This window comes from Hibiscus syriacus, unplaced genomic scaffold (assembly GCF_006381635.1).
Source record: "Hibiscus syriacus cultivar Baekdansim isolate YM2019G1 unplaced genomic scaffold, ASM638163v2 tig00110890_pilon, whole genome shotgun sequence".
Classification (NCBI taxonomy): Eukaryota; Viridiplantae; Streptophyta; class Magnoliopsida; order Malvales; family Malvaceae; genus Hibiscus; species Hibiscus syriacus.
Window position 1 is genome coordinate 8,100,003 of NW_024062900.1, and position 24,257 is coordinate 8,124,259.

General features: G+C 35.9%; 2 long non-coding RNA genes across 2 annotated transcripts; both read right to left on the reverse strand.

Moving 5' to 3' along the window:
* Positions 1 to 8,196: 8,196 nt before the first annotated feature.
* LOC120144525 lies at positions 8,197 to 13,401 on the reverse strand. Its single transcript, XR_005518041.1, has 3 exons — positions 13,390 to 13,401; positions 11,517 to 11,523; positions 8,197 to 8,350 (listed from the first exon to the last, which is right to left on the reverse strand). It is a non-coding gene; the product is annotated as an uncharacterized LOC120144525 (long non-coding RNA).
* On the reverse strand, positions 8,751 to 9,508 carry LOC120144523. The gene is made up of 4 exons (XR_005518040.1): positions 9,460 to 9,508; positions 9,050 to 9,125; positions 8,899 to 8,970; positions 8,751 to 8,805 (listed from the first exon to the last, which is right to left on the reverse strand). It is a non-coding gene; the product is annotated as an uncharacterized LOC120144523 (long non-coding RNA).
* Positions 13,402 to 24,257: the final 10,856 nt, after the last annotated feature.

Consider the following 24,257-nt stretch of genomic DNA (forward strand, 5'->3'; position numbering starts at 1 on the left):
ACCGTGAAAACACAAAATACCATCTTGATCCACAGTATACTCCGAACTCGATCCTTGTTTAACTAATTCAATAATGGGAAGCAACGAGCTATCAAGGAGTTGTTTGGCCTTAATCTCCTCGGCCAAAGTAGGTTTAACCTGTAACTCTGCTAACAGGCTATTATCATCAAATAAGCTCAAGTTGCCAAATAAGGCTCTGAGATCTGATATCGCCTTACGGCTCAAGGCGTCTGCCACTACATTAGCCTTCCCTGGATGATATTCTATCTCAAAATCATAGTCCTTTAAAAGCTCCAACCAGCGATGCTGTCTCAAATTCAATTCTTTCTGAGTAAGCAGATACTTCAGACTCTTATGATCAGTATAGATATAACACTTTTCTCCGTAGAGGTAGTGTCTCTAGATCTTTAAAGCAAAAACCACAGTAGCTAATTCCAGATCGTGAGTAGGATAGTTACGCTCATGCGGCCTTAACTGACGTGACGCATAAGCAACAACTTTCCTATCTTGCATCAAAACACATCCTAATTCAGAATAAGAAGCATCACTGTAGACAGAAAAATCCTTCCCATATTCAGGCTGAATCAACACTGGGGCTTGAGTTAGAACAGTCTTCAATTTCTCAAAGCTAGCCTGTTGGTCCTCAGACCAGACAAATGGAACATCTTTCCTTAATAGTTTTGTCAGAGGAGCTGCAATAAGAGAGAACCCCTCAACGAAACGACGGTAGTAACCAGCTAAGCCCAAGAATCTACGGATCTCAGAGATGTTTCTGGGTTGCTTCCAATTCAGAATAGCCTCCACTTTGCTCGGATCCACCTGAATACCATCAGCAAAGACGATATGTCCAAGAAAAGTCACTTCGCTGAGCCAGAACTCGCACTTGCTCAACTTAGCATATAACTTATTATCCCTTAAAGTCTGTAGAACAATCCTTAAATGCTCCTTATGTTCTGCTTCACTTCTAGAATACACCAGTATGTCATCAATGAATACAACTACAAACTGGTCCAAATAAAGTCGAAACACCCTATGCATCAGATCCATAAAAGCAGCAGGGGCATTAGTTAACCCGAATGACATCACTAAAAACTCATAGTGCCCATATCGAGTACGGAAAGCAGTCTTCAGAATATCCGAATCTTTCACTTTGAGTTGATAATAACCAGATCTCAAGCCTATCTTTGAAAAGATAGAAGCCCCTCGAAATTGGTGGAATAAATCATCGATCCTGGGTAGAGGATATTTGTTTTTAACCGTGAGCTTGTTCAGTTCCTATAATCAATACAGAGTCTCAATGTCCCATCTTTCTTCTTGACAAAGAGAACTGGGGCTCCCCACGGTGATATACTGGGTCAGATAAATCCCCTGTCCAACAACTCCTGAAGTTGAACTTTTAGTTCCTTAAGCTCCTTTGGGGCCATACGATAAGGAGCCATTGAAACCGGGGTGGAACCAGAATAGACTTCAATCTCAAACTCGACTTCTCTATCTAGAGGTAATCTAGGTAACTCCTCGGGAAAAACATCAGAAAATTCCTTGACAATTCGGATGCCTTCAATATCTGATTGAGATCTCCTAGTGTCCAAAATATAAGCAAGAAACGCCTCGGAACCTTTCCTGATCATCTTCTCCGCTACCAAGGCAGACACAACATTTGTCAGAAATCCACGTCGTTCCCCGATCATTACAATCTTTCGATTATCTGGGGTCTTCAGAGCAGCTCTCTTAGTCTCAAAATCAATATTTACTCGATGTTTGTCAAACCAATCTATGCCGAGAATCAAATCGAACTCTTCAAAAGGTAACTCCATCAGGTCAGCCAGAAAAATCTCCCCATTAACCTCAATAGGGCACTCTCTAAAAATACGATCCAACACGATGGATTTGCCTAAGGGACTTTGAACTATCACCGAATGCTCAGTATTCTCAACAGGAATATTTAGACCCTTAGAAACGGAATATGATACATAGGAATTTGTAGAGCCAATATCAAACAATGCAAAGTATGGAACTGAATGAATAGTAACAGTACCTGCAGTCACATTAGGCCCATCACGATCTTGTCGAAGTCTAGCAGTGTAAACCAATGCAGGTTGTCTGGCCTCAGATCTGACTGGACCCCTACTCTGAGATGCTCGGCCTCTACTAGCTAATCCATGTACTCTCTCTTGAGTACTACCACCCGCAGGAGTCTGAACAATTCTCTGAGTATGAGCGGGAGTACGAGCTGGCGTCTGAACTGAACAATCTCGTTCTGGACAGTCCTTCATGAAATGGTCACCGGAACCACATCTAAAACATGTCCCCAATTTTAGCCTGCACTTACCATAATGACATCTTCCACAGTGCACACATGTCGGTATAGGTTGCAGCCCAGAAGATCCACCATGTCTAGAAAGATGTACGGCTGAAGAACCGGATGCCACAGGCCTGACACTTGCACCACCTCTCTGAAAGGATTCACCCCTGCCTCTCTTGTTGGGATGTGCAGAAGAATCTATAGAACCATAAGACCTCCTGAATCTGGTTTGAGCTCGATCACTATCTCTCTTGTGCTCCATACCCAGTCGCTCAATTTCCTCAGCAGTTTTTGCTATCTCAACCAAAACATCAAAATTCCTCTCTCGGTGGGTAGCAACTCGACTCCTGATCTCATACCTGAGTCCATTCTCAAACCTCAAGCATCGATCTGTCTCCGTGTCAACAAGTCCAGGAGCATAACAGCTCAATCGGATGAACTCAACCTCGTAGTCCATAACAGTCATATTACCCTGCTCCAGATTCTGAAACTCCTGGCGTCGTTCCTGCAGATATCTCTCTCCGACGTAGCGACTCCGGAAACGTGTCTTAAAAAGTTCCCATGTTAACTGGTTTCTCGGAATACTACCAGAAATTGATTGCCACCATCTGAAGCTCTCTTTCTTCAACATAGTTAGGGCCCCCTTCAACTTCTGCTCAGGTCTGAGGTCCATCTCATCCATAATCCTCTCTGTGTCCTCCAGCCAATACTCAGCGTCTGTCGGAGGTCCACCAGTAATACCCTCGAATGGAATTACACCAGCAGCGACCAAAGAATTTGAAATCTCCACTGCAGTCATGTTACTAGGGGATCTAGCAGCTCTCTGAAACATACGAAAGATAGCTCTATTAATAGCGTCTTCATTCATCTCAGTATCCTCATCTTCAGTAACAGGAGGGTCTCTCATAGGAGTAAACTAATCATCATGAGAAAGGGTCGGATCTACTTGAGGAACAGGAAGATCAAGTGGTGACATCGGATCATGTATCGTAACAGAAGGTCGAGCTACTCGCCCTCTACCACATCCATGTCCTGTCCTACGACCTCTAGCAGCATTCATCGTTGGATCTATAAGGCTCTACAGAAAGAATTTGAAACATTTGTCAGATTAGCATCAGGGATCTCGAGAAAACTTTAAATTATAAAATAAGGTGACAATTTTTTTTTATTTCTTAAAAATCCAAAGTTTAGGACTCATATACAGTCCAAGTGTTTAAAACCGAAAGCTCTGATACCACCAAATGTAACCCCCTAGACCCGGTCTAAACGTTAGACCCAAACCTAAGCGGGGCACATGTCCCATTCAGAGATTCCTTTATATTTAAAACAACTTATAAAACATTATATATAATACATAACAAAATATCAGTAATAACGATATATCCAAAACGATAATAAAATACATGTCACCAAACATAACCGAAAAACATATAAAAATATATGTTCGTACAAAATAAAGTAGTTGATTTCTCCTGATGCCAAATCTACTAGCTTACGGTCTGCTGTTATCTGAAAAAGATTAAAATTTACAGAATGAGCTAAAAAGCCCAGTGTGTCCCATACAGTGTATAACATATACATAACAAAATAATTCAGATAATATAAAACAATATCAAATATATTTTAATAACATGCACACTACCCCCATCCAATCACCAAATTGTGTAGGTTCACTTGAACCGTACACCGCCTATACACCAGTAAGGCTTAACCTGTGCACAAAGCAGAAGAGCCTAGGAAAACTGTAAGGTTTATCCTTGCACACAGCAATGGGACCTGGGAAACTGTAAGGCTTACCCTTGCACACAGCAAAGGGACCTGGTAAACTGTAAGGCTTACCTTCGCACACAGCAAAGGGACCTGGGAAACTGTAAGGCTTACCCTTGCACACAGTAAAGGGACCTGGTAAACTGTAAGGCTTACCTTCGCACACAGCAAAGAGACCTGATAATACTTCCTTCAATCGTACCCCAATGACAAAATAAACATGTATGTATTGGAGTAAAAACAGTAATTAATCCATTAAATATGGAAATGTTCCATATTTAGAAATCATGTACCAAAAATACTATAACTATAAACTATATAAAAATTATACGGTAAATCAGACATTTAATAAACATTATTCAAAATACCGAATATTTCCTCATAAATTATATTATATTCTCATAATATAAACCAGTTCGGATATATAGTTTATAACTATAAGATAACACTGGTAGGGAAACACACCTGTAACAGTATGAGAAATTAGATAGGGAAGCTTATTACTGGTTTTGTCGATCATGCTCTGCTGCAGCGCTAGATCTTACGAATTGTAAAAATCCTTATTGGAATTCTAATAAAAAAAATAATCTTAATCTTTACTTAAATAATATACAGAAACCTACGGGTAGTTCTTGTAATACGCGGTTCGGACTGATCTGAAGAACGGACAACATCGGACCTGACTGATCCTTACTCAGGTGAAACACGAGTACCTTCATAAAATATCTTACTTAATCAATTCCTTAACCATATCTCAAATAAATAATCAAAATACTAAAATACTAAGCCTTTTTGGGTTCACAAGATCGATTTGGGAATTTCGGGTCAGAATTTGGCAAAACGAACTTCGGAATCAAATTCAAGACGTCGAAAAACATAAAGTATGACCTTCCGAAATTTCGAATTCTTGGTCAAAATTAAAGTCAATGGGTTTGACTGACGATTTGGAGACTTTCGGGTTTGAATTTAGCGAAACAGACCCCAAAAATAGATTCGGGACGTCGAAAACTGTTAGGATAGGTATTTTTGGAAAAGATTAACGATCGTTTAATAGCCGGTCAAAGCCGGTCAAAGTTCTGGTCAAAGGAGGTCAACAAACTATCAACTATTTTACAGAAATAACACCCCTTTTCAAATTAATTACCAAAATAGCACCCATTTTGAATTAATTCCTATAATAGCACCAAAATCGAATTAAATCCCAGAATAGCACCGGTCAACTGTCAATGGCCGGGTCGGGTCAACAGGTCGGGTCGGGTCAACGGGTCGGGTCGTGACCGGTCAAACCGGTTTCCAGCTTTCACTCGCCCTGCGGCGGCGCGTGTGGGCGCGTGAGGTGTCCTCCTGGACTCTAAAAATCATGGAAAAATTTCTAAAAATTATTTTGAGCGATTTCGAGATACTTACAGAGATCGGTTCAAATTTTTGAACGGCGGAGAGCTCGATTTCATCAAACCGAGGGTGACACCGGCGGACTCGGAACGACACAAGGAACACGATGGTGCAGGAGGTGTCGTAAACGGAGCAACGATCAGCGATGAATTTAGGATTTTCTAGGCGATTGAGCTAAAAAAAACGTCGATGCTTTGACTTGAAATTCACGACGTTTGGCAGCGTTTCGCTTTAATTAAATTGAGGAGATTGTTCCTGACTCGATAACGAACACGATGGTGCTTTCAAAACGGCGATCAGAATTCGGATGGCGTCGGGATCGTCGTCGGAAGTTGAAGGTTAGGAGAGGAAGTTTGGGAGCATATAAGAGCAATTGGTTTCTTTTTTTTTCCAGAAACCAATTGCACGTATAAATCCACGAATCTGACCAACTTTTATTGGGTAAATTCAGGGCTTGGTCCCTAAATTTTTTTAACTCTAAAACAAGCTTCAAGTTTTAAAATCTTTCAATTTAGTCCCCAAATATTCACCAATAACACAATTAAATCTTCAAATTCCAATTAAATATTATTTTGATATTTTCGGGTTGTTACAGAAACCACTGACCAAGGCTGCGTTTGAAGATTTTTTCGAAAAGGTTTATGTGTTGTCGTGTTAATATGAGGAGCTTGGAAGGAGCAGGGAGAATATTGGGAATAAAGCTAGCCCCACTAATGAAGTACGATGCAAATCCAACGTGTGCAATGTTAGTTACACGGTTAGGTGGTTGTTGAAGAATAGTTAGGTGGTTTGGGTTTTGGTTAAGCCTAAATGCTTAGGTCTGCAAGGTCATGCATCAGTAGATGCTATAAATGTTGTATAGTTGTTTGTGTAAAGGCATTCAAGTTTGGAAGTAAAGATAGCTTGCTGGTTTATGAGTTGTGTATAGAGTTTCTCAATATACAAGCCTTGCACATGTTATGTTTGTTGTATTATGTCATCTCCATTGGGGACATGCTATGAATGTATCTACTACCAAAGGGTTTTTTTTAGGTTGAGTTAATAGCTTCATATCGAATTTGGTTGTTTATATTTAGGAAGGATTGTGAATTTAGCTTTTCATTGAAGATGCTACTGGAGCTGTGCTTAGTCTCTTCACTGACTGCCTATGTTGTTGAGCGTCATTGCAGACTTATCGTCGTAAATGTAAATGTTAACATGGGTTTATACATTTGGTATTTCCATTTGACTCATTTTCTGGGCACTAATTCTTTAAATTTAAGGAATGGTAGGTGTAAAGGTGCATAACTAAAGGATTTATCTCAAATAAGCACTACAGCAAAATAGAGTTTTAGCGGCGTTTTTTTAGTCCTATAGCGGCATTTTTAAGCGCCGCTAAAAGCACTCGCGGCGATAGTAAAAACGCCACAATAAGCGCCAGCCAAACCAGTGCTGCTAATGTTAGTGGCGTTTGTGAAATAAAAACGCCGCAAAAAATCAAGATCTATAGCGGTGTTTTTGAAACAAACGTCGCAAAAGGTTAGATCTATAGTGACATTTTTATATACAAAGGCCACAAAATGTTGAGATCTATAGCGGCGTTTTTTGATCAAACACCGCAAAAGGTCAGATCTATAGCGGCGATTTTGTATATAAACGCCGCAAAAGGTCAGATCTGTAGCGGTGTTTTTGAACAAATGTCGTAAAAGGTCATATCTATAGCGGCGGTTTTGTATATAAACGCCGCAAAAGGTCAGATCTGTAGCAAAAAACGCCGCAAAAGCTCATATCTATAGCGGCGGTTTTGTATACAAACGCCGCAAAAGGTCAGATCTATAGCGTCGTTTTTTGAACAAACACCGCAAAAAGTCATATATATAGCGGCGGTTTTAATACAAACGCCGTAAAAGGTTAGATCTATAGTGGTGTTTTTTATACAAACGCCGCAAAAGGTTATATCTGTAGCAGCGTTTTTGGAACAAACGCCGCTAATTACCATTCTTTAGCTAAGAGTAATTGATATTTTGCATATTTCATTTATGCTCTACATAACCTAAATTTAATATCAAGTAACTTTATATAAAAAACAACAACCATAAATTTTAACAACAAAATAAATTAAAATTTATAAACATTAAAATTAAATGTAATGTAGTTTGTCATTGTTCTCTAGAATTTAGTATAGGTTATTTCACTTTCAATTAAAAAAAATATTATTCATTAGAACTTAGTCTTCATTAGTCTGGTTCACCAAGAAGACTCCTTGCGCGTTTCAATGCTTCACTTGAAACATATAACGACCTTCCACTTATAGTATGAAAATTGAGAATTAGCAAATTTCAGTTCTCATCTCATCCATTGTTTTGTCAACATCATCTATATTCCTGTAAAGAATCCAAACTTCCAAGCATTTAAACATACAAGCTTCATTGAATAAAATCTTTTTTCAAAAATAAATTAGAACCATAATCGAACTGCACTCAAGTGTATGACGTGGATATTTTTAATTTTTCCAAGATTTCTTTTTTATTTGGAGGGTCCTTAGATCATATCCATATATCTATATCCAAACATGTCTAAGTTAAAGCACACAAACAAATATATTGAGTTATTGACTGCTAATAGAACTCGACTTTAGAAAATACTTTGTTGACACTTGCTTATTACTTCTTGAAACGGTTTCTATTCAAAACTGATAAAACTTTTGAGCTCTTGAGAGAACATAAAAATGATTGAATTGAAAACAACATATTATCACATCATTAACAATTATTTATTTTAGAAGTTACAATTTACATAAAATCAATTAATTAAGTGTTGGCTAGAATTTACCTCATTTTTTGGGCCTTTATATACTCTTTTCCATGAAAAGCTCCACATACCCTAAGTGTTACTCGCACATCCCATCCACTGCTAATACCTTCCACTTGTAACGCTCACAAAGCAAGTTCAGAGTAGCAGAGCTGCACATTCTAATTTCATCACTGTAATCATTGAACCACTAATTAAGCCAATAAATGGTTCAAAATTAGAATGTCATGAATTAGAAACCTCATCTTTTTAAGCCATAATTGATGATAAACTGAGTTTAAGTTAATTGAGCATAATTACATCACTCACCTCTCCATATTTTGCAAGCCTAATACTTGATATTAGGTTTGTTGTGCTCAGTAGTGGAAAATGCACTTTGGGGTGGAAGTATCCATGTGCAAAGAAAAAAAGAGGCAAGAGTAACCCAAAATTAGAATGGCTCATATAAAATACTTTATGATTCAGCAGAAAAAAAGTAAGTTCAAACATAACTAGTACTTACAGGAAAAGTGGTTGGCTTATGTGATGGAAGTTCTCCATTAATAGTAGCATAACTGAAAACAGAAAAGTTCAGAGTCCAACAACTAAAAGGTAATATAGAAAAGTTAAAGGAAATGGATTTATAGAATGATAGAGAGTGTACTTACACGATAAATGCATCCTCTAAGGTGGCAGCTAGTATTCCAACTGTCCCAACTGTCCAGTTCAGAGGAAGAACACTGGAAACATCATATGAACTTTCATTTATTATCTAAAGTTTACAAATTATATAATTATTTTACTTGAATAAGTTCTCACCCTGAATGAGGTATGCACCCAAAAGTTGGTTTGAACCCAACACCACCACAAAGGGATGCAGGCATCCGCACGGATCCTACACAAAATCCATAGATGAATTACATTAATCCTTAGAGGACGATACATAAAAATGCTCATGCATAGCTTCTCAAAATATAGGAATGATAGAACTCTTAGTCCTAATGTACTTTTATAGTATTAATGAAGTAAACAAATATTGTGATAATATTATCACCTGAAAACCTGATGAATTCTACATGCTTCTTCCCTGATGGAGGTAATAGTATCTACTCAAACTTATGATAAAGCTATCTTAATGCTAAATATGTTCTTTCAGAACACTGTTTTTAACATTATTCAAAAATATTTTATGGTTTTCATTTTCTTTTAGTAAAGGACAATTTTTTTACCTTCACTATCCACACCAAGAGCAAAAGGGCATAACCTTGAAGATACAACTGCAGCAGATCCACTCGAAGAACCACCAACAATTTTGTTGGGATCATAGGGATTTCTAATAGGCCTGCAGCAATCACAAAATTTACATACTACCAACTTTAATATCTTTTAAGGGAAAGATCTTAGACAAGATCAAGGAGATGTTAAATTTAGTGACATTGGTTAACTGTATATTAATTTGTAATTAAGACAACGCAGATGATTACTCTGTAACCGTGACACCATACCCTAGTAAATGTTCTGTTACTTCCAGCCAATGTCATATCATTACAATATTTGCACATAAGATATCTAAAGCATACTCTGGCACATGTTAAAAGGGTTCTTACTCCTCAATACAACATATTGCCAAACATAAAAAAATAAAAATAGTTCAAAGAGACAATGTATGCCGAAGTTAAGTTTACTCCGTACTGCAAATAGTAAGTGTGTGAGTGTGTGTATTTGAGACATAAATTCCACCATTTACCAGCCATGTTGTCTCGTTCTGAAAGGTTGGCTTAATATCCAAATTCTCAGGCCGAACGAATTGTTGAACTAGAGCCATCTTCTCAGAAAGTTGTTCATCCTGCTTTACATCATCTTTGAGTGAAGCAAAAACACGGATAAATAACTTTGTCATAACATACTTCTCCAATCCCTGTATTTGGAAGAAAAAAATGTGAATCCATCAATGCCAGATAAAGTTTTTCCCTTTTTACTAATAAAAAACAAATTACCCAAATATAAGAAAGGTAAGTAATTTAATGCATTAAACATATGCAAGTAAAATGGGTATAGGGAGACTTACTTCACCAGCACTGTCTAGCTCTTCCTCAGAGCATCCTGCCCAAAGTGGATGAGCTCGAAAAACAGCTTCCATGTTGGCAAAGAAAGCCTGTACGACCGCACTATCCCTTTCGGGATCAGGAGCATTGTTCGAGAACGAAACTATGAAACTGTAATATGATGACACAAAGGCAACTCAAAAGTTAAAACCTAGAAATGATATCCTAAAACGAAACAACGCAACTCAATCCTTATGAAATTATATTGATTTGGCAATTAATTAAGAAAAACAACATTCACATCGGGAAATATACTTAAATTTGACGAAATCAACTAATAAAAATAAATCATCGACCGAATATATAATCATTAGTCCCATTTGGGATCAAATCACATCAAGAGAGCAGAAAAGAAGCTTACTCAGAATGAGAACTGGGGCGTGCATAAATGATTTATGGTTTTGTTTGGTTGAAACAAACTAATCTGGAAAATGTTTCTTTCGGAATCTAGTTTTCCCCACTGAAAAACCCTATTAGAACGATGTACCCTTTCTCCCCCTCTTTGCTTGTGTTTTGTACGAAATGGGAGATTTGAAAAATGAGCTGCCTGCAATTTATGGGTTTCCTTTGTTTTCGTTTCTTGTCGAGACGCCCAATTTCTAAAGTCGAGAGGGAGGAGAGAAGATGAAACATTTTTATTTGTAGAAAGGGGGGACAGGAATGGAGAAATAGGTGAAGAGGAAAAATGAAAAAAGGTTAAAGAGGCGTGAGATTTAACAAGTTTAAAATTGTGGCGTTTGTAAAAAACGCCACTAAAGACGAGTTTATAGCGGCATTTTTATAAAAACGCCACTAATGTACGAGTCTATAGCGGCGTTTGTACAAAAACGCCACTAAAGTACGAGTCTATAGCATCGTTTGTTTAAAAACGCCACTAAAGTACCAGTTTTTAGCGGTGTTTGTATAAAAACGCCGCTAAAGTACGAGTCTATAGCAGCGTTTATATAAAAATGCCACTAAAGTACAAGTCTATAGTGGCGTTTGTATAAAAACGCCGCTAAAGTATTGCTCTATCGCTGCGTTTTGTATAAAAACGCCACTTAGTATGAGAATATAGCGGCGTTTGTATAAAAACGCCGCTAAAGTTAGCATTTTGTGGTGTTTGAAATGTAAACGCCGCTATATGTTTAAAGTTAGTGGTGTTTACTCTTAAAACGCCGCTAAAAATGCCGTTGTAGAACATTTTTGCTGTAGTGAAGCAAGATGTTGAGGAAGTCGAAATAAATCATTATTGTGCTACTTGCTTGCTTTTTCCAACTTCATATTTATAGGAGAAAAGGTTTGGATATGTGTTCTTACACTTGAGAATAATTGCCTTGTAATATGATTATGATGCCAAGAAAAGAAATTTGCCTGTCTTTTAAGAAGCGGAGAACAAGGAAAGCTAGAAATATTGTTTACTCAAATATTTGAACCCTTGAACATTTTTTCTTCATGGTCAACCTGGGAACTCTAAATGGTTTATCGATGATACCTTATATAACCGTATTAGCTAAACCAACTTGAAAGTTATTATTTGCTAAGAGGGTCAACGATCTGCTATTGTTAGAGCACAATGATGCCTGCCCTTTGAATGCCTTAACTTTGGCTTGTATGGAAATAGCAAGTAGCATAATTGCAAACCAATATGCATGATCTATATTATGGATTACAAGGTAGCCCCGAATAAACCCTGAAATTACACTTACAACCACTTTTTCTGAAAATGAGTAATTTTCCCCTTGGACTGCTTCTACTTGTAGAGCACATATATGTATGTGCCAAAACTAGAACCCATTTTTGTCTTGTTTGTCGAAATTATGCTTGGCATCTTGATGCACCAATCAAGAATTGCTTGTATAATCTTATTTAAGAATTGGTTGACACTTGACACCTTGCTGCATAATATCTTTGATGGAGAATAAAAACTTTGATTTTTATTTTTTGTGCATCACAAATAATTGTTCTAAATCACTCATCCACTATTATCATTTCAAATAGTATTTTATTTGTGGTTACCATCATTTTCTACTTTTTTTCTTGCAGATCAATTTTGCAGCAAGATCTACTGCAAAAGCCTTGGAAAAGCCAGAAGTACTCTACCCCAAAGAGCTGCAAGCTAGCCTTAAAGATCAGCTGAGAACCGTCACAAATTTTATGCAAAAACCACAACTCAAATGAATCATCCCAATGGAAAATCCTTGTCATGTTGGCAGTAGTGCTTAGCATTTAGACATTAAAAACCATGGATCAAAAAGTGCCTTATTGATTAAATTTTGCATAAATATTTGTCTCAAGTATATCACTACTTCAAACCAAATGATTTTCTTACCCATGGACTTTTATGTGCCAACAGAATGGTAAAATATCGAGGGGGTATCTTGATGTGAAGAGTGCCAACAGAAGGGGTCTAGTTATGTGTTGTTCACTCGCATGAAATACAACTTGTGATAACCGTAGGGTTTACTTTTTCTGTTTTTTAGACTTGTGGCAAGTGTTGGTTATGTAAACAAAATTTGGCTTGATAAAATCTTGCAATAAAGTGGGGTGGAAAAGAAAAATATTCCAGTTTCAAAATTAAATAGTACGAAATAAAAGTGTATTGTATAAAGGGTAAACTACATTGATAGTCACTAATGTTTGAGTAAATGTTTGAGTAAATGTTTGTTTTTCTACTAAAATTTTAAAGGTAATAAATTGGTCACTAACATTATCAATTTATAACAAAATGGGTACTCCACTATTATCTGCATCAAATTGATGACGCGATAATGTTAATAAAAAGGTTAATATTTAATTTTACCCTTAAATTATTGTTAACACATCAAATAAGTCATTGAACAATGATTTTATATCAAATTTAGCCCAAAACTTTTAAATTTGAAAATAGAAGAGACTATATCTACCATTATCGGCCAAAAACAAAAAAATATAGCTAACACCAAGAATTATTGTATGCACCATTTTTTACCCGACGAATAAAAAATTAGTTTAGTACTTTTAAAATGATGGGAGTCACCACCAATCAGTTTAGGTGCGATTGAGTCACTGAAAAATGTTTAAGTCTACAAAAACCATAATTTAGTTCGGGCCACAGTTACATGTGATGAAGGATTAACATCCTCACAACACCCGTAAAAACAACATTTATTTGATCACAAATATTTTCTTTTAGACTCATGAATGCAATAAATGTATTTTTAAATTAATGCAAAAATTTAAAATTCTTAAATAATCTCGAATTTCCTAACAACTAAGAGAACCTGAAATTACAGTCGAGAACATAGAAAAATCATGTCTTTATCTATGTTAAAAATTTCGAGGTGAAATCTACTATGGGCAACTTCAAATCTTTTCAACGTCTAGAAAAATACCAAAAAGTTCACCTCATGTTAGAGAACATCCCGTTTATTATGAATTATACCTAAAGTGGGGATTCACAATTCTTAAGGATGTCCTAAGCTCTCTAACATCTAATAGAGTTTAAAGGAATCCGATGAAGTCCGAAAATTTTTATGATTTTTATTAAACGTATATTTTTTGAAAATTGAAGATAAAGCTTTTTATTAAAAATAACCTTGAAATCTTCTCACATCTAGAAAAATATCCAAACTCCATCAACTAATAACTGTACCTTAATTGAAAATACAATGATGATATTAAAAATGTTTCAAGCTTCTGATGATAACAATGAAATTTAAAACGTGGTTAATTCGAAAGAATCTAATTTACTTAACATCTAGAGTAAAAACGCTCTCCTCGAACAACTAATGCCTTAAAGAATGTAAATATTGAATAAAAAATTAAATAAAGATAGGATAGATTCAAAAGATCGATATGCCTAACATCTAAGACAATCAGATTCTCATCGAACAAAATATAAAAGTGAAATTTAATATTAGAAATTATAACGACGAGATTTAAAAAATGGTTAATTCAAAAAAAAAATCTAATGTACTCATCAACTAGTGCAAAAAAATGTTCTCCTCAGATAACTATTGTCTTAAAAAATGTTAATATTTATAATAATTTTTTTAAAACGGAAATAAGATAGATTCGAAAGGTTTTTTATATGCCTAACGTCTATACAATCAGATTCTCCTCAAATAGAATAGGAAAGTAAAATTTAATATTTTATTATGAAATGAGGGCATAAATCGAAAGAATTTGATATGCCAAATATCTAAGACAGATAAGATTTCCGTTGATTAAACCCTTTAAAATTAATCAATTTTTTTAATTTTGTATATAAATAAAGGTACACTGTCTTGCATTTTTAAAAAGGAAATAAGTAATTAAATGATGACATATTAACATAACTAATATTTCTATTTAATATGAGAAAGTGAGTCGTAATTCCTTTTCTTTTAATCTCCTTACTCGGCATATGTGTAGAACGTTATTAATTTTAATTATGTTATTTTTAGGAAATATTCGTGTAATATGTATATATAGCAGTGTATCACTAACCTTCTTTTCTTTCTTCATTTTCCTATTCCATTTAGGTTTCCATATATATATTCACAACCAAAATAGTGACTAAAATGAAACAGAAGAAAAGAACGAGCTAAAATCAGGAAGAAAATAAATATGAAATTGGACCAAAATACAATGAGATTAAAACAGTCAAACTTGAAACAAAAGAAGAAAATGAATGAATGAATGAATAAAATAGGACCGAAATGAAACTTGTAAAACAAAGAGTGACCATGCACATAAATTTCGCCAAAACGAACACGCGAGGTCAAATCCCTCGTGGATCAGGTCACGTGGGTTGTTTGAATGAGGTATGGAAACAAAAAAAAATGAGAACGTTGTTTATTTGTCCTTAAAAAAAGAAGATCAAAACACTTTTTCATATTTTCTCTCATTTGTTCTTGCTTATTCACGTGTGGTTCATAAATTCCGGTCATAACCCGCCGCGTCGACCTTCGTGGGTTAGTGACAACCACTGTTTTCCTGTGACAATTCAAATAAAAAAATAGTCCATTTATTTCCTTTCTTCATCCTCGTTTTGAAAATACTAATCAAACACGCGAAATCCAAGTGAACATGTGTAGATATGAAGCTAAAGATTTGAAAATAAAGATCAAAACACTTTTTCATATTTTCTCTCATTAGTTCTTGCTTATTCAAGTGTGGTTCATAAATTCCGGTCATAACCCGCCGCGTCGACCGTCGTGGGTTAACGACAACTACTGTTTTATTGTGACAATTCAAATAAAAAATAGTCCATTTATTTCCTTTCTTCATCCTCGTTTTGAAAATACTAATCAAACACGCGAAATCCAAGCGAACATGTGTAGATATGAAGCTAAAGATTTGAAAATAAAAGGAAGTACCTTTTTGTTTTTTTATTCTCCTTTGATTTGAAGTATTACAAACTTTTGGAAGAATATTACAAAGATCTTAGCTCTCTCGTCTCTTTATCTTTTCTTTCTTTTCTGACTTTTTTGTGTGAACATTCTCACTAAAAAAAGCTCTTTTTTTCTTGAATTTTACAGATTATATAGTATCTTCAAATTGTAGACGCTCATTTTCGTTCATGTTTCTTTTTATGTACTCTATATTATATATATTATTTTGGTATATATACTATATAGCATATATTACAATATTTATATAGTATATGATATATATTATTATATAGTAAAATATGTTATAATATGTACTATATATTAGTATTATATCACGTATTATATATGTTATAGTATATTATTATTATATATAGTATGTTATATAGTATATATATTATAATAATATAGTATATATTATATTATATATTATATTATCATAGTATATAATTATATATATTATGTATATTATTTATGTACATATTATATAGTATATATATATGTTTAGTATATATTATTATATATATATTGTATATATATATATTATATATTATTATTATATTAATATTATATTTAATTTTATTTTTGGTCCAGGTCCAAAGTCCAATTTGTCCAGCAAGGGAGCCCAACCGAACCATGCCAGCCTAACCTAGCAAAAAGGGCCCGATTAGGAAGAGAGGGCCTGACCCAGCCTAAGTAAAATAGGATTTTACCCTAAACTTTGGCGTCCCTCAGGGAGGGGGCTCGAATGGCGTGTGAGGACCGCATGCCGTCGTTAAACCGACCACTTCGGTGCCAAACAACAAAATCACAACAGATCCGGGAAAAATCGAAGGGGAACAACCCCTATTCTTCAACAATAACGCAACAAACACAAAACCCTGTCAAAAACGAGATTACAACAATTCGAGAAAATCAGGATATGGGAAACGAACCTGGAAAATCTCTCCGGGCATGGCTATAAAAGCCCCTGCAAAGCACCATCAAAGATAACAAAGAATAAGCATCAGGCAGAAAAAGAAACCGAGCAAAGAAATCATTTAGGCCACTAAAAATCACAAAAAAAACACACACATTAAAGTTTTGATCTTGCTCAGGGAAAGGAATAGACGGCGGAGCTAGGATGGACGACGTCGAGAAGTGGAAAGGTCTCATAAAAATGTAAAAAACCCAAAATTTCTTTCGTAGATCTACGTCGATTAGGGGGTTTAGAGCAATTGGGGCTCAGTTTTAGCTTTGGGGTAGTGAGAGGAGCGTTTTGGGGATGTTTACGTTTTTCAGCCACTGGAGGCGGTGGCCGGGATGGCGGAGCTTCGCTGGAGTGTGGCCAACCTATGGCCGGTTGGGGGAAAGGGTTGAGATGATTTTGAGAGTGAGGGAGAGTTGTTTTTGTTGAAATATGTGATAAATGATTATTTTTCTAATTGTTGGGGTATTTATAGAAGGATATGGAATGCAATTTTGAAAAATTTAAATTATTTTTACAGTCCCTATTATTTTGATGCGTAATTCATTTTGGTCAGCAGTTGTAAATTTCCCCTTAAATTTTGAATGAATTCAATTTAATCCTTATTATATTTGTATTTTTTTACAATTTAACCCCCTAACTTCTTATTTTTTTCTTACAACTTTTAATTAATATCAATTTAATCATTGGTTTCTAGTTCTTTTCAATTTAATCCTTTTAATTTAAAAATTTATTTTTATTCTTTAATTTATTTAATTTTTATTTTATTATTTACTAATAATTTGGTTTATTTTTAGGAAAATTTTAAATCTGTCAAAGGTAAGTAATTCAGATCAAACTTTTAAATTTTAATTCTACTTTTAATTTTTGCAATTAAGACAAACAAGAAATCAAATTGGTAACTAAAGGGCAGTATAAGGGTGCTAATCCTTTCCTGACTGTAATCGACTCCTGAATCCGAAAAACTTCTAGTAAAATGTAGATCAAATAAAAGATAAGTTAAGGTGTCTTATCAACCTAATTTAAAATGATCGGTGGCGGCTCCAACACACATTAATTAAAGTCGAAACCCGATTCCAGGCCCACCCAAATGACGGTTACGACAGCTTGGCGACTTCGCTGGGGACATGTAAGAGAGTTAGGCCAAAATTGATTTTCGGTTGTCTTTTTAGGATAAAATTGTAAGTATGAATTATAATTTGTTCTTTCGATCCTTGTTATTTACCTTTGATTATTTTTTTTCAAATAAATATTTGTACTGATGTTTTCAACGATTTCAGTTTTTTTTAACTGGGGTGAAAACGACACATTCGTGGGTATTTATTCTCCGTATAGGCCTAGCAAGTAACCTTCGGGATTCATATACCTTCTATCTTCTTGTGAGTTTATTCTCCGTATAGACATACGGGAATGAATTCTCTCGAGTTTAACTCAGTCCATATGAGCCTGTGATGGGCTTAGGACTAAGGATCTGGCAGGCCCAGGGGGCACCAACAAGAAGAACCAAACCGGGATGCTGCAAGGAATTAGAGCCCACCCCAAAACTCCATTTCAAAGCCTAGGATGTTTTGATTTATTTCCTGCTTTACTTTCTGTTCAAAGCATTTGAATTAAAAATATATGTGGTTAGTATTTGTTCAAGAAAATAACATGTGGGATAAAGATCATAGGAATGAAAACATGTGGGTAGGAATTTTTATTTTATTACTATTTTGATTTTTATTACTATTTTTACTAACTTGTTTCCTTTCATTTTTTGTTTTATTTCCATCTCTATCATTTGTATCATTTAAAGAGGTGTTGATATACAAAAGTGCTAGCTTAAACCTGAATAGTTGGCATTAATGGGCAAAGGGGTTATAATGCAAGAGGTCAAGAATACAGAAGTACGAATATAGTTAGAAAGGACTTAGAAAGAAAAAGTGGACAATATGTAAGAAAACTATGCATCAGATCTGGCTGGCTACGCTTCCATCAGCCTCAAACAGAATGATACTCAGGAGTTGTGGAACATTTGGGATAGTTGGAAAACTGATAGAAAACATAAGTTTTGCCAGCGATACGGTGATATTGCACACCTGCTCCACGTCAAGATAGACAAACCTTTAATTCGAGCCCTGGTGTAATTTTGGAATCTGAGGTATAGTTGCTTCACCTTCAACTAAGTAGACATAGTGCCCATAATTAAGGAGTATATTACTCTGTTACACTGCGAAGGAATCAGAGTGAACCGAGTCTTCATCAAATATATCAAGGGTTATCCTTTCAAGAATGGGTTGGCAAAGGTTGCAGGGGTCGACGAAAAGTGGGTAACAGACCAGATTCAACACAAAGACAAAGGGGAAGGAATTATTTGGACTCACATCAAGCATTTAATGAAGAATCATCCTGACGAATGGAAGGTGATTGATCTTTTTGTACTCAGTGTTTATGGCTTGGTTATCTTCCCAAAAACTTTGGGATACATTGAGGCAGTTGTGGTGGAATTGTTCAAACAACTGCCAAAGCGAGTGAATCTTATACCAACAATCCTAGCTATAACTTTTCACTCACTAAACCATTGTAGAATGACTACTAGAGGACGTTTTAATATGATGCATGTAGCTACTCCAAGTTTGGATCCATAGTCATTTTTGGAAAACCGATGGGATTTCTTACCACCGGTTCAGTAAGACGTATTCACCCTTAGAAGAATTTCTTACACAAAAATGGCGAGAAGGCATTCCAAAGGAAACATGGATGAAGGTATTCATGCATCTTCAGGACAACGACATTGTATAGAGAGCCCCTTAGCTAACTCATAGTGACATTCTATATCGGATTGGAGATTCAGGCATAGTAAGTTACTCGGGCTGTGGGGAAGAGTTGGTTATTCTTTGTTTTTAGCACTTTGGCAGTATGGGGTACGCCAGTTTGTCCCAGTTACACACGAGATATCTGGATCTGAATTTGTATATCACGAGGATAATTACAAGAAGAAGGTGAAAGATATAGCCGAGTCTTAGAAGAAGATATTCCATACAGATTCGTGGCTGCTAAAGATATGCTTACTCCAAACTATATGAAATGGAGGAAACTGTGGAAGAATGACATTTTTCCCATACCAGATCATGAAGACACTAAGACCATTGAAGAGCATCTTAATCAAATACCCTCTGAGGTTGAGATAGCAAAGAAGGAATTTGAGGCTAAAAAAGAGAAACAGAAGCAAAGACTGAGGAGTTAGAAGCTGAAAAATTCCAATTGTAACTAGATGCCAATACCTAAAAGGATCGAACAAACATATTAGAAAAAGAACAGAAGAAAGTCTATTTTGAGTTGCAAGATTTGAGAATAGGGTATCAAGAGCAAGTCTAGAAAAATGCAAACCTGAAAAAAATCTTTCGAGTATTAGAAAGACGAAGCTGGCATCATAAAAAGGAAATTTGAAGGACAAGATGACATGTTAAAGACTTCCCAAAGGAAGTTATTAGAAATTCAACACTAGGACAAGAAATTGAAAACCAAGGTAACTGATTTCGAAAGATCCCTTTAAAAGCAGTGGAATAGGATGGCAAAACTATAGCTGAATTGGAGGTCACCGTGGATAAGTTCAAGAAGTAGGCAAATGAGCTTTAAATAGTTCCTTTTGATAGAAGATTCCAGTTTCATTTTCATTAGGAACAAGCTTAGTAAAGGGTAAAGGCTAGAGATGTAGTCATTCAAGACTCTTAGAACAGGTACAGAAAGCAGTACGCCACTTGCATGGTTTGGAAAGAGAAGCTGGGGTGGTTCGACAAGGTATTTAGCCAATGACAAAAGAAGCAAGAAGACTTGTCAACTTATTAGAAGTAGTTCGGAGTCTAGAAGATCTAGTTAGAATGTACCTTTGAATTGTTTTTTGGTCTTTAGAAGTAACACTTTTGTCCCAATAAATACTATTTATAATAACATACACGTTTTGGATCAATGTCTCAAAAATTTCATGCATCATGCATTTTTGCATATATATTTTTTTTGCATTTTTAATTTCTTTACATTCAAATTAACTAACAGAAAATGTCTCATCAAAAAAAGTAACAAGAACTGGACACACCTCATCCTCACAATTCCCGTTCAAAGAGGAAGAAGATGGAAGCTAAGATTGCTCATATTGAGGAAAATATGTTAAAATTACAAAAAGAGCTTGAGGAGAAAATGAGTCCGAATAATCAAAATACCTTGGATTCTATCACCAGGAACCACGAGTCATTGGTTAATCAAATCATTACAAAGTTGTTTGACCTAAATCAAATGAGTGACCTTGGGATAGGAGCATCCGAAGGGGTGATTGTACTACTCACTTTGCAGTTGGTTATCTCACCTGGAATCTTACCAGAACTTCAAAGGGACTCATCTGCTGCAAAAGCGCAAGCTTCTTATGCTGCAAAAGCATAGGCCTCTGTAACCAACCCCTAGAATAACCCGGATGATTATCACATTCCATATTTTAATAAGGAAGACAAAGAAAAGAAAATGGAGGAACATATCAAGCAGTTAGAAGATCAAATAAAGATAGTTAGAGGAGAGGATATTTATTGTGTAGTTGATGCTCTGGAACTAAGTTTGGTCCCAGATTTGATTCTTCCTCCTAAGTTTAAAGTCCCAGATTTCAAGAAGTTTAATGTGAATAGTTTCCCATCAGCTCTCATTACCATGTTCAATAAAAAAAATGTCAAGATATATCGGGAATGACTAGCTCCTGATTCACTGCTTCCAGGAGAGTCTGGGAGGTTCAATCATCTGGTGGTATAATCAGCTTAACCATTCACACATAAGGACATAGAAAGATCTCACCAAGTTATTCTTGGAGCAATAAAATCATGTAAATAACATGAGACCAGATTGAGTCATGCTACGAAGTATGGGAAAAAGCATAATGAGAGTTTCAGGAAGTATGCACAGCAATGGAGGGATTTAGCTGCACAAGTTCATCTACCTATAGATGAGAAAGAAACAAGAAAGCTCTTCATACACATTTTGAAGGCTCTCTTCTTTGGGCATTTGGTTGCAATCACATCAGGGAACTTTTCTGATCTAGTTATGGCCGAAGAACCGGTGGAGATGACCATAAGACAAGGAAAGAAAGAGGGAGGTGAGTCAACCAGAAAACCTCCCATGAAGAAGAGAGAATGATAGATCAACAAAATCAACACTGTTAACACCAGAAAAAATGTTACAGTCTCTAAATCAAAACCAACTGTAGCTGTACCATCAGGTACTTCTAGCAAGATTTAAGGGAACCAATGAGAGAAAGAGAAAATGAGAATTTTGATCCTATTCCCATGACGTATAAGGAGTATTACCAGCAACGTTTTTGACACACATGTGGTGTCACCATATCCAGTAAAACCTTTGAATCCCCCATACCCCAAGTGGTACGATAAAAACACCCATTATGAATATCATGGTGGTGTCCTAGGGCATGCTATTGAAAATTGGCTTGCCTTCAAGATAATTGTTTAATGGATACACAACATAAACTAGATTCATTTCTACAACTCAGAATAACGTAATGTTGTACTTTACCTATCCACTAAGAAAATAGGGTGAATGCAATCATCAAGGAGAGAGGCAAGAGAGTTGAGACAAGTGTTTCTAAGGTGAAATATCCTCTGGCATGGGTATGGAGGCAAAAGGTAAGGCCAAGATTTCTCGTGCCGTATGCTAGCACAATAGAACACGAGGGTGACAACCATTGTTGTTATCACAATGAAGAATGACATGATGTGAAAGAATGTTCCAAATTTAAAACTTTGATCCAACTAATGATGGAAATGAAGGAACTGGAATTCTATGAGGAAAATAAAGGCACTCTAGAGGTCGATGTTTTTCTTGTCAGAGATTCATCTGACAATGGATATGACGCAGGTCGCCCTTTGATGATCACCCCCAAGGCGAAGACGGTGAACAAGGCACCGGTAAAAGTAGTGATAGTAGCACTAAACCTTTTGTCTATAAAGATAACAAACAATTACATTGGAAGTATGAATGCCGAGTAAGCTCTTTGAAGGAAGATGTAAATGAAGTGATGTATACTACTGGAAAGTGCTACTCCTAAAAGTCTAGTTTATCCCAGAGAACGATTGAACCATTCAAAGGGGATGAACCAGTGTTGAACGAGCCCATAAACGAGGAGGAATTTGTGGAGTTCTTAAAGTTTCTAAAGCACATTGAATATAGCATCGTGGATCAATTACATATCCTACTGGCACGCATCTCAATGTTGGCAGTGTTGTTGAGTTCGAAGACACACAAAGAGGCACTTTTAAAGGTTTTAAATCAGACATTTGTGCTAAAAGACATACCAAAAAATAAGATGGATCAACTGGTTAACAACATCCAAGTTGATAATCTTATCTCATTTTCTAATGATGAGATTCCATCCGGAGGAAGGGGTTGGGCCAAAGCATTACATATCAGTACTTATTGCAAGGGGCATGCTTTACTAAGCGTACTAATTCATAATGGTTCCACCCTTAATGTAATGCCTTTGGTCACTCTTAAGAGGCTACCAATGGATACCTCTCACATGAGAACATGCCAAAGTGTGGTTCGAGCATTTAATGGAACAAAAAGGGAAGTCCTTGACAAATTTGAAGTACCATTGACCATTGGGCCTGCCACATACAACATAGAGTTCCTGGTGATGGACATTAGTCCTTCTTACAACTACCTTTTATGAAGGCCATGGATTTATCAAGCCGGGTCAATACTATCAAACACTGCACTAGAAAGTCATTTTTGTTATTAACGGGGCTTTTATAATAATCAATCTGAAGAAGACATAGTGGAAAGTGTGACCACCGATGCCCCTTACATAGATATGATTAAGGAGGCTATGGAGTGTTCGTTCTGATCATTGGAGTTTGTCAATGCCACATTTATGATGACAAGGGATAAGATTCCCAGACCTAGACTCTCAGAGTGGACCAAGATGGAAATCAAGCAAACTTTAGGGAGAGGTATAAATATAGGAAAAGGGTTCAAGAGTTCTCTATAAGGAATTAGCATCCCCATTTTTCTTGTTGCCAAGCTGGATCAATTTGGGCTTGGATATCAGCTCATTCATCAATAGACAAGGAAGAAAATTCAGAAATGTCAAGAAAGAAGAAGGGCAAGAATGACTGGGAAAGAAGTTCAATGGAAATCAATGGTTTTTCACCTCTTCACAATACATTCAAATCTAGTGGATATGTTTTTGACGAAGAAGCAAAGATGGACTTACCTAATCTGAAGAAAGCCCTAAAAGACTTGAGTATCAATACCATAACAATGGACGACACTGAGGATATTGATAGATCTGGAATCTGTCCATTACCGACGGGGTTCGTGCTAAATAACTGGACTGTTGAAGAACTACATGTGGTTTTGTAACACCCTAATTTAGGGACTAAATTTTAGAAAATATAAAGTGGTGGATTTATTTGGCATTTTGAAAGAAATTGAGTATTTAATTGTAAAATCGTAAAGTTGGCAGACCATTTTAAGAAGTGCAAGAAATTCAGCGACTAAACTCATGGTTTACCCATTTTTTATAGGATGAATTATAAACCCTATTTCCCGTGAGTCTCTATAGATTATCCCTTATTTCTCTCCCCCGT